Below are 18,900 nucleotides of genomic sequence, written 5' to 3' on the forward strand. Positions count from 1 at the left end.
ATGAATACATGATATTAACAGATAGTGTACAGAAAAGTAAATATAAGCAATTTATAAACAAATGAAAAGATTCTCAACCTCAGATATAAAAAGAGAAATGTAAATTAAATTACACTGAACTACACTTTTTCTCCTATTGGACTGGTATCAACAAATGTATGAGGAATCTCTTTTACATTACTTGTGGGAGTGAAATTGGTAATACCTCTCATAAACGGTGATTTCTCATTATCAATAAAAATTATAAATTGTCCTAATTCTGTATTTCTACTAGTTTTTCTACAGATATGCATGCATATGTGTAAACATCCATGTAATAAACATGATCCTACTTTAAAAGAATGAGAAATCTCTTTGTATATCTATAGATCGATATGTGATCTATATGTTATGATCATCTGTGCTATGATCTATAAGACTTCATATTAAATAAAATCCATAGTATGGTTTCTATATGCATACATTATCTTTGGGAAGATATGCAACAGACAACACTGGTTTCTTTCAGAATGGGGATTTGGGTAATTTCTTTCGTTGGGGAGGAATTCTCAATCAATGCTCTCTTTTACTTTGATTTTCAAATTATGTAAATGATTCAAAATAATTGAACAAAATAAAAATTAAGAATTTTCAGCATTTATTTTCCTATGATATAAAAATGCCACCACCAACTTTACTCTCAGATGAAACAAAATTTCACGCAAGAAAGAATAATTTTATTACTCAAGTTATCACATAAGATATTCATGTAGAGAAAAGAGAACAAAACTTGAAATTATGGAAACTATGCCTTACTTATAGTTGTCTTCTTTCAAAAATTTATGACTTGGATGAGTCATCTGATTTATTTTTAAAATAAAGGGTGAAGTACAGAGTAGTAGCCAAATGCATGGATTTTAAAATCAGACAATTTAGTCATGGGATTAGCTTTGTAGTCTCAGTTTATTTATCTTGTTTTTCTTGCTGTTAAAGTGCAGATACTAATGTATCAAAAGTTTGTTGTAAGAATTAAAAGATACAGTTTATACAAAATGTGTGACATGATGCTGTACAGAATTATATACTAAGTCAATTTAAGGTCAATTTACACTGTGTTAACAAATGACCCATAATCTTAGTACCTTAAAACCACACTCGGACCATCATAGGTTTCTTTTCATTTTCAAATCAAGCATGTAGGTGCGACTGGGTCTCGGAGCACAGCAAGAAGACAAATGCAGAAACCACATAATGGTTCCTATAGTGTGTTCATAAAAATTTACGCACACGTTTCATTGCCCGAAGCAAATCATATGGTGTAGCAGAAAGTCTAATCTTACTTTTGGGGAAATTCTGAGAGGGGATGGGGCACTAATAACACAGTAATACAATTTATCATGCACAATCAATAAATAATTATTTTAGCACTTTGTATATTTTAGATTCTATTATATATAGTCCAAATTAATAATCTATCTATATATACGTAGTCTAAACTATGTTAGCTCATTATCTCAGTTCTCTCCAGAAAGAAATAAGAAATAGAAAATAAAGACAAATACCGTAGTCAGGATTTTAAAAGTCTATCTTCTACTTTGACATTGTATAGCATAAGATTAGTGAATAACTCATACTGACTCAAACTTTGTAAATGTCCCTATTGCATAAGCAATGCATACTTATTAAAACTTCTAGTTATGAAAAACTTACCTGTCAAATTCATGAATTTTAAGAGAAAATACAGTTATAGGTCATGCCTCTAGTGTTTTGCAAAGCATCTACTATTTAATATGCATGGAATAATGAGAAGGGGAAATAGGCAGTTGGCACACATGCACTACATGTAGTGGAATTTTGGTCATTGAGACTCTCAGGCTTTTTCAAATGAGCTGAGGCAAGTAGAATATTGAATGGGTAAAGGAGATAAATAAGAACCTGGAAAGGCATCAAGTTTCCAAGTATTTTTCTTATCCTTTTGTTTAGCTTTATAATTAAAGGTGCATAGTTCCGACTTTGATGAGCTCTGGGGACCCTTGGAATACTCTCTTCTGAGTTTTCTTCTGTTATACAGGTGTGATTAATGATGCCCTAACACACCCGAAACAGGGAAAATATGTATATGTTTTGGCTCTGTTTATAGGGAAAGAGAAATTGCCTTCTGGTTCTATTTTCATATGCTTATGTTTATTTCCCATCCTACCTCATCAAGATTTCTCTCAGCCCTTCTAATTTTATTTTCTTCAATTAGGCCAAACAGTGTAACAAACATACCTTACGCTTAGTCTCCAAATATCCCAACAGATCTGATTTATTTTATCAGGCTGTAATGACGCTTGTTCATACTGTGTTACACAATTTTAAAATGAGTAAATTACATATGATGCCACTCTTTAGAAGTTGGAACAAAAGACCTACTGCAATTGCTTTTAAATATAACTTGTTTTTTGTTTGGACTTTGTTCACTTGTTTTGTATCCATGGAAAACACATGTTTCGAATAATATGTAACCAAAGTCAAACTGCGCCCAAAATATATTGGATCATGTTGTAGTAAGATGGCTGCAGTAATTTTACTCTTTAATTCCACATATAGCATGGTTCATTTTCTGAACCTTAACAAGAAGAACAAACGTTTGCTACTATTTTTTCGTGTACCATTGTTTTGGGACTCAATGGTTTGGGTCACATGATCATTATAAACCACTCATTGGCAAGAAGGCTGGAATTACCTATACACCAATCAGACAATCAGACCCACCTCAGGAGCTGAATGTGCAGGCACCTAATTGAATACATGGACTGAGTAGTCCAGAAGCATAAAGTTGAAAAGCATTAGGTTTCTGCAGAGAATGAGGAGGAAGGAAGACATGAAGGGCAGACCACCAATAACATCCACTCTGATGTGGGCTTTTTTTTCCCTGCTTTTTCTCCCCAAATCCCCCCAGTACATAGTTGTATATTTTAGTTGTGGGTCCTTCTTGTTGTGGCATATGGGACACTGCCTCAGCATGGCCTGACAAGTGGTGCCATGCCCACGCCCAGGATCCAAACCAGTGAAACCCTGGACCACCAACGCAGAGGGCACAATCTCAACCACTTGGCCACAGGGCCAGCCCGCTGATGTGTTTTAAAATATCACCCTTCTTTACTCACTACTTTTAATCTGATTTTTGTTTTTAATGCTACTATTGTAAGGGAGAGTTCTATTATATGAAATGTATGAACACAGATATTCTGTAGTGTAAAAAGGCTATTAGGTACATTTTAACTGGCCCATGTTTTGTTGTTGAGAGTATCAGATTTCTGTTAAAAATAACTTTTTAAAAGAGCTATCCATCAATCTCTTCCTCTGTACCAGAAGAATGTTCATCTTTCAAAATAGTGTCAGAGTCATAGTTTTCAAAAAAAGAACAGTACAAACATGTATATAACACTGAGATCAGACAAGTTGCAATTTCTGCAATGACAGTGACACAGACTTTTAGAACTATCTTCTCTTGCGTTTCATAAAAAATGTGAACAACTGTCTAGACCTTGCTTCTCACAAGACATGAATTGTGTCAGGTGAAAATAAGTGAAAATAGTATATCCTGCTTTTCTTCTTCATTACTAAACATGTTCAGGGAGATTTTCATTATTTGGAAATGCATGTTACACACTGTATATGTAAACACTCTGAACACATTTCAAAGGTACATTAATCCCAAAACTAATTGCTAAAAATGATGTGGAAACTACAGATATGATAATATCATAATTTAAATCAAATATATAATATGGCATAATAAGTCATACCAAGCAAATTTACTGACCTAATATCTCAATATTCTTCTCTGTAGGCGTATGAATTAGATGAGAGTAGAAGATATTATGGATCCCGTTTTGCAGGTGACTAAACAAACTTATATATGCCAAGTTCACATGATAAGTAGGCAAAAAGGGCTGGAATTGGAATAATCTTACTTTTGGTGCATCACGCTTTCCAACTAAGAAAGGATGTTTATTAGGTAACTGACTTTGTTAGAATATACAAAAATACCCCTGAAGTGTCATAAAAATATAATCAATGGTTCCAGTTTATCAAAATGAATTAAAATAAAAATATTTTGTTTTATGGGGCCTATATATTCCTCCTCTAAGACAGTAAATGCCCAAATGGTAATTAGGTCAATAATTTTTCTTCTTTACATAAGCCTTTTTATTGATTATTGATATAGCAAATATTCATTGAAGATGATTAGAAAAATGAAGAAAAAGCATGGAAAAGATAGAAAACCACACAAAATCACTACACCTACACAAAATCACCTTTCATATTTTGGTGTGTTTTTCCCAAGTTATCTAAACATGTACAATACATTTGCATTGTCTCTTTTAACCTAATATAGTGACTAAAAGTGTAAGTGGGGCACTCTTTTTGTGGTTGAAATTTATTAGATCAATTATGTCAGATCTATGAAATTGGATTCTTAAGATATTTTAGTTTTTAACTTTATTTACCCTTTTTATATTATAAATATTTTACATACCATCATTATTATTTATGTCTCTGATTACCTCTTTAAAATAAATAATAAAATATGAAATTATTTTTCATATGTATAGCTCATTTAGGTTCACAGTAAAATTAAGAGGAAGGTACAGAATTTTGCCCTATACTCCCTGCCCCCACACATGCATTGCCTCCCAGATTATTAACATCCCTCACCGGACTGGTATATTTGTCACAATTGGTCAACCGACATTGACACATTGTAATCACCAAAAGTCCATAGTCATATTAAGGTTCGCTCTCAGTGTTGTACATTCTATGGGTTTGGACAAATGAATAACGTGTCCACTGTTAGAGTCTCATACAGAATGGTTTCACTGCCCTAAAAATCCTCTGTGCTCTGCCTACTATCCCTTCCCCCCACTCCAAGCCCTGGCAACCATTTTCTTTTTACTGTCATCACAGTTTTACCTTTACAAGAATGTCATATTGTTGGACTTATACAGTATATAGCCTTTATAGATAGACTTCTTTCACTTAGTAATATGCATTTCAGTTCCCTCTGAGTCTTTCATGGTTCCATAGCTCACTTTCTTTTTTGTTTTTTGAGGAAGATTAGCCCTGAGCTAACATCTGCTGCCAATCCTCCTTTTTTTGCTGAGGAAGACTGGCCCTGTGCTAACATCTGTGCCCATCTTCCTCTACTTTATAAGGGGATGCCTGCCATAGCATGGCTTGCCAAGCGGTGCCATGTCGGCACCCAGGATCCGAACCTGTGAACCCCGGGCCACCGAAGCAAAACGTGTGCCACTGCACCACTGGACTGGCCCAATAGTTCACTTCTTTTTAATATTGAATAATATTCCATAATCTGGATGTACCACAGTTTAATTATCCATTCACCTTCTGAAAGATATCTTGGTTGCTTCCAAGTTTGGGCAATTATGAATAAAGCTGCTAAAAACATCAGTGTGAGGGTTTTTATGTGGAGTTAAGTTTTCACCTCCTTTGGGTAAATAACAAGGAGCGTGATTGTTGGATTGTATGGTAAGAGTATGTTTAGTTTTCAAATACATGCCTAAAGTGGCTGTACCATTTTGCATTCCCACCAGCAATGCATGAGATTTTGTGTTGTTCCATAACATTTGTTCATTTTTTGTACTAGATAGTTTTTGATGTTTTACTTAGTTATTTGAAAAAGATATTTATAAATTCAGGAAGTTATATCCTTGCCTTTTACATGATTTACAAATATTTTCCAATTATTAGACTCTTAACTTTACTTTTTGGTTGTTTTTTGCCAGGTGGATTTTTTTTTTTTACTTTGGTCATATTTTTATCATTTTCTCTTGCAGCTTCTATGTGAAATGATTAATTAGAAATGGTATTATCACTTTGATTCCATAAAATAAATTTTCTTTTGACTCATTTTTGTATCTCCTTGATAAATTTTATTTTAAATAATTAAATCATTGGGAACTTATCTTGATATAAGGTATGCAACATGAGTCCAAATTTATTTTTGTAGGTTTCTCCTCAGTTGTTTCAGTAGGTATATAAATAATTCATTCTTGATGTGGCAGAAGGACAGTTCTGGAAATTCCATTCATAGGCCTTCATGTGAATAAATTGACCAGATGCAGCTACTCCCTACGTAAAAGAGAAAGGGCTTGGTAAATTAAGTATATATTTGTCAACATGTTAATAGACATTTAAGAACGGGCTTTTTTTTGGTAAAGATTTTATTTTTCCTTTTTCTCCCCAAAGTCCCCCAGTACATAGTTGTGCATTTTTAGCTGTGGGTCCTTCTAGCTGTGGCATGTGGGAGCCTGCCTCAGCATGGCTTGACGAGCAGTGCCTTGTCCGTGCCCAGGATTCAAACCAGCAAAACCCTGGGCCTCTGAAGCGGAGTCCATGAACCCAACCACTGGGCCACGGGGCCAGCCCCAAGAACAGATATTTTTTATTCATAACAAATTGTTTGATGTTTTCTATTTTATTGAATTAAACACAAAATTTTTTGAAGATCTATAGAAAAATGGGTGACTGCTTAACTAATCCCTAGTTCCTGTCAAATCATTGCTTTGACTATGTAACTCACATGGTCTGTGTTAAAAAATAAATTAAAAAAATGGGAGATTAACTTGTGTTGACGTTGACATTTCTATGATTTTGAATGAATATTTTTTGGAAATCTCAACTATTTAATTTTTATGTGTGTGCACGTGTGTATGATGGGAAGGTAAGGTGGTTATGACCCCAGAATAAACGAATAATTATAATGTTAAAATATGTAGTTAATAATCTAAGGCATGCCAAAATAAATCTCACATTTCAGAAGTAATTTCAGATTTCTTGTTTAGTACTTCTTTCCCAAGAGGAGTCATTGTTGAGGGTGGTGCTGGGGATGGCAGGGATACTAAAGACACGTCTTCAAAAATGAAGCTTTATCAGTTTACAGAGTGTATTTTAAAAAATATCTTTTTTTCTCTTCAGAATGTAATCTGTGATATCTACTAAAGCTCACATTTTATATTAATATTCATAATCCCCAGCATTTTCAAAAGGCTAACTGATATATACCTAGAGATACTGTGAAAACTATGACAACTCTCTCAGCCATTAGCAAACCTCATAATTGTGAATATTAATCAGTTAATTATAAAAAAAGAAATGCTATTGACAAGTTTTACTCTGATCAATATTTTGTCTACAAATACTTTTAATGAGACACTTTGGAGAACATACTGCCAGATATGTTCTTCAAATGTTTTGAAAGTGAGTGGCAAGGTTACATAATAATGGTATATTTTGTGACATGATCAATTGTCAATTTAGAGAATGTGAAGACAGTCAGCAAGGCTTCAGACACATTACTGATTTTTCCGTGAGTGTTGCATTGTTTTATTTCACCGGCCCATATACCTCTGTTCACCATGTCCATCAGAACTATAGTGGAAATAGAAACAAAAATAATGAATATTTCAGAACCTTTATGGCAATACATGGAGGAAGTGTTCTTGTTCTGGTGGCCAATGTGTACACACAACACTGGTGAAAAAAGAGAACATTCTGCAACGTCACATAAGTGAAGCTTTAGCAAGAATATTACATGCGGTCAACTCATTTCAATTTTAACCATAATGACACTCATTCAAGTTTATCCATAGCAATAATCATAATTATTTTCTCCTTTGTAAGAGGAAAATTGTGTTAGAATAAAACTAACAGTAAAAGAAAGGATAAGCAAATGATTCTCTTATATAAATCATCCAAGAACTCTGAAAAGTAAATCTTTTTTATTTATTTTTAGCTTTATGTTTTCTTTAAAAGCGTACAGCTTAGAAGTTGTTTACGGAAGGAAATAGGCTAGGATCATTTTTATTAAATGAAAAATAAGAAAAAATAGAAAATGACAAATAAGTAAACTTGGATCTGAGTGGGTGAAAACAAAAAGGTATTTTCAAGGTTAGTACAATAAGAAAGATGAGTACATTTTGAAATGATGTTTGTTAACTATGATGGTTAATTTTATGTTTCAACTTGGCTTGGCCACAGTGCCTAGCTATTTGGTCAAATACTGGTCTGGATATTGCTGTGAAGATATTTTTTAGATGAGATTAATATTTAAATCAATAGACTTTGAGTAAAGCAAACTATCCTTCATTAGATGGGTGAGCCTTATGTAATCAGTTGAAGTCCTCAATAGAAAAAGACTGATGTCCCCAGTAGAAGAGGAAATTCTGCCAGCTGGCTACTTTCAGACTTGAGCTGAAATATCAACTCCTCTCTGAACCTCCAGACTGCCAGTTTATCCTGTAGATTTTGGATTTGCCCGCCTCCACAATCACATGAGCCAATTCCTTAAAATCTCTCTCTCTCTCCACACACACACACACACACACATACATACACATCCTAGTGGTTCTGTTTCTCCAGAGAACCCTGATTAAAACAACAAGGATTCTAGGAAAATAATCGCTCACTCTTTTAAAACAATTAAAATTATACATTTTAAATGTGGGATAGTTCTGAAGTCATGTGGAAGTTTAACGAGCAAGTGTCACAGAGTCCCAGGCTGACTCATACAGACAGAATGTCATTCTTCCCTCAGCATCCATGGTGTCATGGGTAAATCCTTTTGAATAGTTAATTGAGGTGGGAAACATTAATCCTACATGGCTATATAATTTCTAAGCCGGTACTATTTCTAAATAGACAGATGTGGGGTTATTCATTCACTCAGTAAGTGCTTCTGAGGAGCAATGGAGAAGGAAAATCACAGTGGGCAAAACTTCATATTTTATATCTCTTAGATTTTGGTTTACTGCATTTCTTCCCCTACCAAAATACAACTACCATACCGAAGGTGAACTCATCTCTCTTATTTAAAACTGTATTCTTAGGGCCTAGATCAGTTCCTGGTAAACATTAAATACTCAGTAAATGTGTGTGAAATAAATAAATGAGTAAAGTAGGATGAGATAATTTTTATAGAACCTCTGGCAAGATTCATACAGAAATACTACTGTAACTTTCTGTTAGTGAAATTTTTAACAAATAAAAAAATAGTGATTTGAGTAAGAAGACATGTAATTTAAAAATTCAATTTGGAGAAATGACTAGCCCATCACAATTTAATGTCTTTCTAAATTTTCAGTCTAAACTACCTTTTTGTTTGGCTGCCTTAGTTAATCTTTGTTAATATTGTAATGTGGTACTCATAAATTGTCCATGATTATAAATTTATTTCGGTGTTTATTTGGTCATTCTATTTAACTAGAATAAGAGTTCCAAAATTCCTAGGCCTATAAAAGTTTTACCCACCAATATGTTCCTAGTGTCTAGCAGAGAGTCTGGCGTATAACAGATATTCAATAGATAACTTTGGCTGAATAAATGAAATGCTATAAATATTAATATATTTGAATAAGTAGTTATTTATCAAAATAGTTGAAAGGATTGGGCATATGGATATCTATTTACTATGCTATTTATTAATTTTACAACTATTTACATGTACCTTAAATTTTAAGAAAAAGTGGGCACTACTCCTAAAATTTCTACTGTGTATTAAACAGTATACTGTGAATCACATGTACGCATATAATTTAATCATTTAATATTCCAGTCTAACAGATATAGAAAAGAAATGAATTTGAAATTCTCTGCATATATACTCAAGATAGCTTTGTAATATTGCACATTTCTGTATGCAGATGAGAAGCAATGTTGATTGGGTCAACTTTGAACAGGAACGATACCATTACAACTGCCCTGACACATTCTGAAAAATACCCAAATGAGGTTTTTTTTTTTTGGTAAACAAATCTAAGAAAAATTATTAATAATGCTGGACTTATATTCTGGGAATTCTTAACAGTATATATAGCCTATGCTAGAAATTATTCTCTTTAATTTTTTTAAATTGTAGGATACAGGTTAGATGACAAGTAATCTGTAACTGAGTGATAGTAAAATAATCTCAAAAATGGTATATTAAAGTTTGCAATATAATTTTGGACATCTGAACATATCCAGCGTTCAAAAACTAATGTGCTTCCAAGATTACCCAGTTAATTTTGGTATTATCTCTTCAAATACCCTTTGTTATGATAAGCCAAACTCTAACCCTTACCGATGGTTCTACTTCTGTTCTGCAGACACACAAACAAATCTAAACCTTTTGCACCTAAAGTGATGTAATATCTGTCTTCAAGTTAAACAGATCATCATAACTACTTCATTTCTTAGAGAGATATATATATAATATATATATTCATCACTTTTCTTTCTTGAAGCCATACTTCCAATTTTCAACGTCCCTTTTTAATTGTAATATTCAAACCAAATAAATATTTCAGATATTTCCTGACCATCAATCTTGTCAATTATCATTTTACAGTCACGCATCACTTAATAACAGGGATACCTTCTGAGAAACATGTCGCTAAGTGATTTTGTCCTTGTGAGAACATCATTGAATGTACTTACACAAACCTACATGGGATAGTCTGCTACACACCTAGGCTATATGATACTAACCTTATTGGACCACTGTCATATATGCAGTCCGTCATGGACCGAAATGTCATTATGCAGTGCATGACTGTAATATGTGTTTTGAAACCAATTTATTTGAACAAATTTGTAACACTAGAAAAGTTCAGAATCAATCCTGGTTTAAAAGCTAAGCATATTCCATATCCAAAATTTTACATTTGGATCTATGTTGTCACAATTCTGAAGCCACAGAAGTTCCATTAGTTATCTACCACCCTGCCAAACACATCTAAAGCCAAGAACATAAAAATAATGCTTAGCTTTAAAATATTTATATTCATGATCATCACATAATGCATTATTGAGGATGCCATATTATGAAATTTTAAAATTACTTATTCAGATAAGAAGAAATAAAAAGATAGAAACACTGAAATTGATGCAAGAATAAAAAGAAAATTGCCTTAAATCTTTTTTTTTTTTTTGAGGAAGATTACCCCTGAGCTAACATCTGCTGCCAATCCTCCTCTTTTTGCTGAGGAAGATTGGCCCTGAGCTAACATCTGTGCCCATCTTCCTTTACTTTATATGTGGGACTTCTGGTACAGCATGGCTTGATAAGCAGTGGGAATGTCTGTCCCCTGGATCCGAACTAGCAAACTCCTGGCCTCCAAAGTGAAGCACATGAACTTCAATGCTACACCACTGGGATGGGCAAGCCTTAATCTTTCAATAGAAATTGAAATATACTAAAAGTAGATGTGGTTCTCTAATTTATGAATGAAAAAAATAGTATCAATCCAAAATTTCCATATATGGCTGCTATGGACTGAATTTTTGTGGTCCCCAAAAATTAAGTATTGCAACCCTAATCTCCAACGTGATGGGATTTGAAGATGGGGCTTTGAGGAGTAATTAAGTCATGACAGTGGAGGTCTAATGATGGAATTAATTATAAAAAGAGACGCAAGAGGGCTTGCTTCCTCTCTCAATCTCTCTCCACCATGTGGGGATGCAAAGAGAAGACAGTTGTCTGCAAACGTGGAAGAGGGCTTTCACCCAACACTGTCTTCTGGTACCCTGATCTTGGACTTCCCAGTCTCCAGAACTGTGTGAAATTTCTGTTGTTTAAGCCCCCCAGTCTATGATAGCTTGTGGTAGCAGCTGGACGTGACTAAGACAGAAATTGGTACTGAGAAGTGGGGTGCTGCTGTAACAAATATTTAAAAATGTGGAGGCAGCTTTGGAACTGGATATGAGTAGAGGCTGGAAGAATTTGGAAGTGCACGCTAGAAAATGCCAATATTGACATCAAAGGACTTTTAAAGGAGATTCTGATGAGGACTCAGAAAAAAAAAGAGGAGAGCTGTAGAGAAAGTTTTCATCTTCTTGAAGAACATATAATCATGTACAGAATGTTGGTAGAAATATGAAAGTTAGGGGTGATTCAGAAGATGTCTCAAAATGAGGAACATTTATTGAATAATGAAGAAAAAGCAATCCTTGCTATAACGTAGCAGAAACTTGCCTGAATTGTGTTCATTTTCTAGTGTTTTTGTGGAAAGCAGAACTCCTGAGCAATAACTTTGGATATTTAACTGAGGAGATTTCTAAGCAAAGTGTTGAAAGAGCAGCTTGACTCCTCCTGACTACTTATAGTAAAATGAGAAAAAAGGGAAATGAATTGAAGAAGAAATTGATATGCAAAGAGGAACCAGAACTTAAACATTTGGAAAATTCTCAGTCTATCCACACTACAAAACAATGAGAAAGCATGCCCTGAAGAGAGCACTAAAGGTGTGGCCAAGCAAACATTTGATAAGGTGATTAGTAAGGACTTAATAAGCAACCCCATAAGGAAAATTGTCAATTTGAACCAAAGAGGAAGGAGATGGAATGGAATGAAGAAAAGCTATTGGACTCCTTAGATTCTGCAGGACAGAATGATAAAACTATTTGACTGTGAACTTGCACTCTTCTTCAAGAAAAGGGAATAATGGTCTTGAAGATGATTCAGAGATGATCACAGACACTGCCTAGGTTTCAGCAGGGCAGATGGCCTCCAATAGAAGCCACGGTGGGGTGGGGCTGCCTTCAGTCATGGGCATGCAATCCCTTCCTGGCAGGGCCCTGGGGCACAATCCCCACCCCTGCCCAGCCTGGGCAAGGCCCTCACAAGCAATAGGGGTGATGTCGCTTCAACAGTGGGAATGTCTTTCCTATGCCTGTCTCACCATTGTATTTTGGAAGCACATAACTTTTTTGGTTTTACAGGTTCACACCTGAAGAGAAATTTTGTGTAAGGATGAATCGTGCCTCACATCTGACCCATATCTGGTTTAGATGATGTTTAGATGAGATTTTGGACTTTAGACTTGATGCTAGAATGAGTTAAGACTTTTGAGCATGTTGGGGTGTCATGAACGCATTCCGCATGTGAGAAGGATATGCATTTGGGGGTGGGGGGGGTCAGGGGTAGAATGCTATAGACTCAATGTCTGTGTCGATCCAAAATTCATGTGTTGAAATCCTAATCCCCGGTGGGCTGGTATTTGGAAGTGCGACCTTAGGAGGTACTTAGGCCATGAGAGTGGAGTCCTCATCATGGGATTAGCATCTTTATAGGAAAACACAGTAGAGCTTTCTTTCTCACTCTCTGTTATATGAAGACATAACCAGGAAGAGGGCTTTCACCATGAATCAAATCAGCCAGCACCTTGATCTTGGACTTCCCAGGCTCCAGAAGAGAGAAATAAATACTTGTTGTTTAATCTACCCAATCTACAGTATCTTATTACAGCAAGACAATATGACTAAGACAATGACCTAAAAAGTGGCAATTGTTAAATATTATAATTCATTAATATTTCATTAGTGAATTATAATATTTATAACCAAAAAGAAGATGATATAAGATATTAATGGGAAGAGATTCTATTTTCTGCATTATCACAAATTAAGGATGTTAGAGAAGATGAGTTACTAGAAAATACATATCACATGAACATATATGTCTAGGCATAGCCATGCAAAATAATTTAAAAATAGAGGTAATAAATAACTTCGTGAAAGAAATAAGAGAAAGCAATAGACATTTTGAATAGTAAATTATTTGAAATATAATTTTGGAATTATTTCATGGACATGAAACATGTTTGATACATGTTTCAGATTACAGCTAATTACTAGATTTGTTATGGACGTTATTAAGAAACGACTAAAAACGGAAAAACTCTATTAAACTTCATCTTTGACAGGCTTATTTCATTAGCATATTCAGAATGGAAAGATACTGATCAAGTTGTTATCTCTGTCATAAATCAAATAAAGATTTGACTCAGGGAGATTTAATAAGATTTATCTTAAAGGAAAATAAAATTATTTAAATTGAGAAAGGCTTGAAGAGGTGTTTTTTGCAACCACAAAGATGCATGAATTATTTCCATTACAAGGGAAAGTGACAAATATTCTTGTGTATAGTGAAAACAAAATACTAAGTACATTCTTTTTTTGCAGTCATTGCAAAAGTTTGTAGTTACTTTGACTCCTGCATAATTTTAATTAGTATTATTTCAAGCCACATTGAAATATATTCATAAAATTTTTAAAAGTGTAATTCTGACTAAAATTTTAATTAAAGTAGAAAATATGTCAAGTAAAATTTTAAACTAGATTCTAATGAAATGATACTCTTGCACCAAAAAGAATATATTGTAAAAGATATTGAAAGAAACAGCATTTCTTGTCAGGAAGCAAAGAACAGATTTTCTGATTTCTGGCAAATTAGCTTATTTGAGATCATGTGCAAATGCATGGCTTTGAATGAAAATGTAAAACAAACCGTAAAATTTTAGGCATTTTTATATTTGTTTACCTTTTTAAGGTTAAAAAACTAATTAAGTAATTTAAGTCTTATGCTTTTGAACAAATATATATTTAAAATATGTGAATGAACACAAGAGGTGATAGGGCACATGTGTACAGTGATGGATGGTAATAAGTCTTTGGGTGGTGAACATGATGTAGTCTACACAGAAATCAAAATATAAGGATATACACCTGAAATTTATATAATGTTATAAACCAATGTTACCTCAATACAAAAGCACATAAATGAACATGAATGTTTCAGAATAAGAATATTCTGAGTTTTCTTCCAAACTTTTCAAAAATGCTTAAAAGTAAATTGTTTCAATCCTTGTTAGGTAGTAAAATGAAATTGTAAAAATAGTCTTATTTGAGTTATAGACAGGCCACCACAGTCAGTTACAGGCCTGAAAGACAAAATGAAGTGGAATGCTTAGTCAAGTATATAGACTCTAATAAGTTATGAGTTGTTCAGTCTGGTTGACTAACATACAGGTATTTCTGTTTTATCATTCATTAGCCTCTTCTCAAGTACTTCACTCCTTTGTCCCAGGTAACCTGAGTTGTCAACCTCTTGCTCTCTATTCTGATTATTGTCATTGGCTTAAAAACGTCTGTATCGCCAATCTTAAAAAAAACAAATCCAGCAAAATACAAATAAAATTCCTTTGAGCCTATACTCCTCCAAATACTGTCCCATTTTTCTGCTCTCCTTAGTGACTTTAGTTATTGTGTTGTTTACTCCTGGTGACTTTGTTTCAGCACACTTTACTTATTCTTCCAACAATCAAACCTTTCTTCTATCTGCACCAAATTGTTCTTTGCAAGGTCACCAATAACCTGCCTGTTGTCAAGTCCAATTAATATAGATTTTTATCCACTGGATGTGTTCTATCTCTGCACACAGAATTCAACAAGTTGACTAATCCTTGTTCCTTAAAATTTGGATGACACACACCTTTGCTCTTCCTTTTATATCTGACATCTCCTTCTTAGTCTCCTTTGCCATCTCTGCCTTCTTCATTGAACCACTAAACATAACAAAAGTCTTCAGAGCCCAGTTCTAGCCTCATCTGTTCTCTCTCCATACTTTATGCCCAGATGATCTCATCTATTTCTATGAATTGGAATAACAATTTATCCACTGACGGTATTTAAATATAGATCCCCAGGGCAAACATATTTGTTGAACTTAGTCATATTCTTAGTGGCTTTCTAGATACTTCTACTAGAAGTATCTCATGTGCTGAATTCTTGATTTTTCTCTCAAGTCTTCTTTCCCTCAAGATTCTCTTTCTCTCAAGATTCCACTGAATCTTATTCAGTGAATTATATCATCAATTTTCTTTGACCCAAGCCAGTAATCTAGGCATCATTTTTTATTTAATGGCTTGTTGGTTTATTTGTTTACTATTGTCTTTCTCTATTCTATCTAGATTAGACTTTCTTAGCCTTGGCACTATTATGATTTGGGCCAGATAATTCTTTATTGATGGGGGCTGTCCTACATATTATAGGATATTTAGCAGCATCCTAGGCTCCCACCCTCTAGATACTAGTAGTATCTTCCCTACTTGCAATAACCAAAAATGTTTCTGGACATTTTTAAGTATCACCAGAGGGACAAAATTTCTCCTAGTTGAAACTTACTGCATAGATCATAATCTCCATGAAAATAGAGATTTGCTGCCGAGACCAGCTAGGCAGTGAGCCGAAGGAGCAGACAGAATTGATAGACAGAACACAATCTATATATTCAATAGGGCAAGGGACCATCAGCCTCAAGGACCGAGGTGAGGTCCCTTGGATCACTACATATTTATGTAGAGGTAAAGAATCGCAAGCATGTACAATAGCAGAAACTCATGCCTGCAGAGACATGCAAGCCAAAGCCCGAAGTTTCTATTCTTCATACCTCCGAAGCACACCAGCCCTGTTCCAGGTCATTCCCTTGGGGAGTATCTTAAGAATAATCAGCAAGGTATTCAGGTGGCATTCCATTCCAAGGACCTGCTGTTCCTAAGCCCCTTGCCTTCATGCTCGATAACATACTCCCCTCTGGTCTGAGATTCCAAAGCACAAGCAATCTTGTATAATAATTATGATAGTCAGCAGATCACATATCTCCCAGCCACCCATTTGGAATTTATTTTTCCTAGGCTTAAAGCCTAGCAAGAGTGCTGCTATGATCTCCTGCAGCAGAGATTTACTCCAGTATATCTCTAAAAACCCAGAACAGTGACAAATAATATACTTTATAAAAACATTCGCCTAATTAATTGTCTAGTTTTCTTGACACACTGTTGTCATAACATTGTGTATAGAATATATTTTGATGATCAGAAAAATTTAAAAATACATTTCAGTGCAGTACTACCTGCTATTTTTCACTGTTTTTATGTCTATATTTATCAGTTATTTCTGTATCATATGTTGCTGGTAGAAATGGAACCAGGAGAATTTGGGGGCTTTTCACTGTTGATTTAACTACAGTATCTAATGTATGCAGATCTTGTCAAGGTTAGCACTAGTGGTGCTTGCTTGATGATTCACATACAATCAGTGTACAAAATATGATTTGTGAAACATAATTCTGCAGCACCTTCCTTTCTGTTGCTTGACAAAACACCTAAATTATAATATTATTCTTATGTTTGTCATTTCTGCTCCTGCTGAGCACATTTTTAGATTGTTAAGTAGTCATTCAGTCTGTCAGTGGGGGCCGTATATTTCTGCAACATGGCCAGATTTCAGTGTTCACTTTCAAAATTGTCTGGCCAATATTTTTGCCATTTTATTCTATTTTTAACAATAACAATAACAATAACCATAAATTATTGTATCTATTGGACTTAGAAACTATGATTAAAACTTATGCAATCCTCACTAAAAGCCTATAAAATATTTACTATTATCCCAAATTTAAAAATAAATAAAATAAGAATTCATAAGGTTAAGTGATGGATGAAGTTGTTAATGATGAAGCATTTAGTGAGTGATAGAGCTCAGACTCAAACCCAATTCTCTCTGACTTCAGATTTCATGCTTTTAATCATTATCTCTATACTGCTTTATGTAAGTAGGCAAACTGACTCATGACATCAGAGATACTATAACTAGATAAAAATTCAAAATGGCAGACAAAAGTGCCCAACAACCAGAGACTTCAGAAATGACTAACGAAATGTGATATTTCTAGGAGACAGATAGATGAGCAGCCAACAGACAACTGCAATATTATTTGCATTCAAAAAAGAGTGAGAAATAAAGAATAGATGTGATTACATGATCATCTTAATAGATGCAGAAAACACATTGGACAAAATTCAACACCCTTTCGTGATAAGAACTCTCAAAAAGCTAGGAGTAGAAAGAAATTACCTCAGAATATAAAAGGCCCACAGCAAACATACGTAATTAAGAAAAACTGAAAGTTTTCCTTTAAGATTGGAAACAAAGCAAGAATGCCCACTCTCATTACTCACATTCAAAATAGTAGTGAAAGTCTTAGCTAGAGTATTGAGGAGACGAAAAGAAATAAAAGGGATTCAATTTGGAAAGGAAGAAGGAAAGTTATCTGTTTGCAGATGACTTGATCTTATCCATAGAAAACCCCAAAGATGCCACTAAAAAAATAAAACTATTGGGGCTGGCCCAGTGGTGCAACAGTTAAGTGCACATGTTCCACTTTGGTGGCCCAGGCTTCGCCGGTTAGGATTCCAGGTGCGGACATGGCACTGCTTGGTGGGCCATACTGCGGTAGGCGTCCCACATATAAAAGAGAGGAAGATGGGCACATGTGTTAGCTTAAGGCCAGGCTTCCTCAGCAAAAAGAGGAGGATTGGCAGCAGATGTTAGCTCAGGGCTAATCTTCCTCAAAAAATAAAATAAAATAAAACTGTTATAACTAAGAAATGAATTTAGTAAAGTTGTAGAATAAAAATCAACATACAGTAATCAGTTGCATTTTTTTATACTAATAACAAACAACCTGAGAAGGAAATTGAGAAAACAATCCAATTTAGAATAGCATCACAAAGAATAAAATATTTAGGAATAAGCTTAACTAAGGTGTTGAAAAACTTGAACATTGAAAATAATAAAACATTTGTGAAAGAAATTAAAGAAGGCACAAATGAACAGAAAGATCTTCATGTTTATGAATTGAAAGAATTATTATTGCTAAAATGTCCATACTACCTAAAGCAATCCACAGATTCAAGAAAATCCTACCAAAATTACAATGGTATTTTTTTACAGAAATCGGAAAAACAATTCTTAAATCCATATGAAACCAAAAATGACCTCAAATAGCCAAAACAATCTTGATAAAGGAGCAAAAAGCTGGAGAAACACACTTCTTGATATCAAATTATATCCAAAGCTACAGGAATCAGTATCATATGATACTGCAATAAAAACAGACATACAGATGAATAGGACAGATTAGAGAGCCTAGAAATGAACCCACAGATACATGGTCAGCTGATCTTTGACAAGGTTGTCCAGAATATACAGTGGGGAAAGGATAGTCTCTTCAACAAATGGTGTTGGAAAAAT

The sequence above is a fragment of the Equus caballus genome, chromosome 3 (assembly GCF_041296265.1).
Source record: "Equus caballus isolate H_3958 breed thoroughbred chromosome 3, TB-T2T, whole genome shotgun sequence".
Lineage (NCBI taxonomy): Eukaryota > Metazoa > Chordata > Mammalia > Perissodactyla > Equidae > Equus > Equus caballus.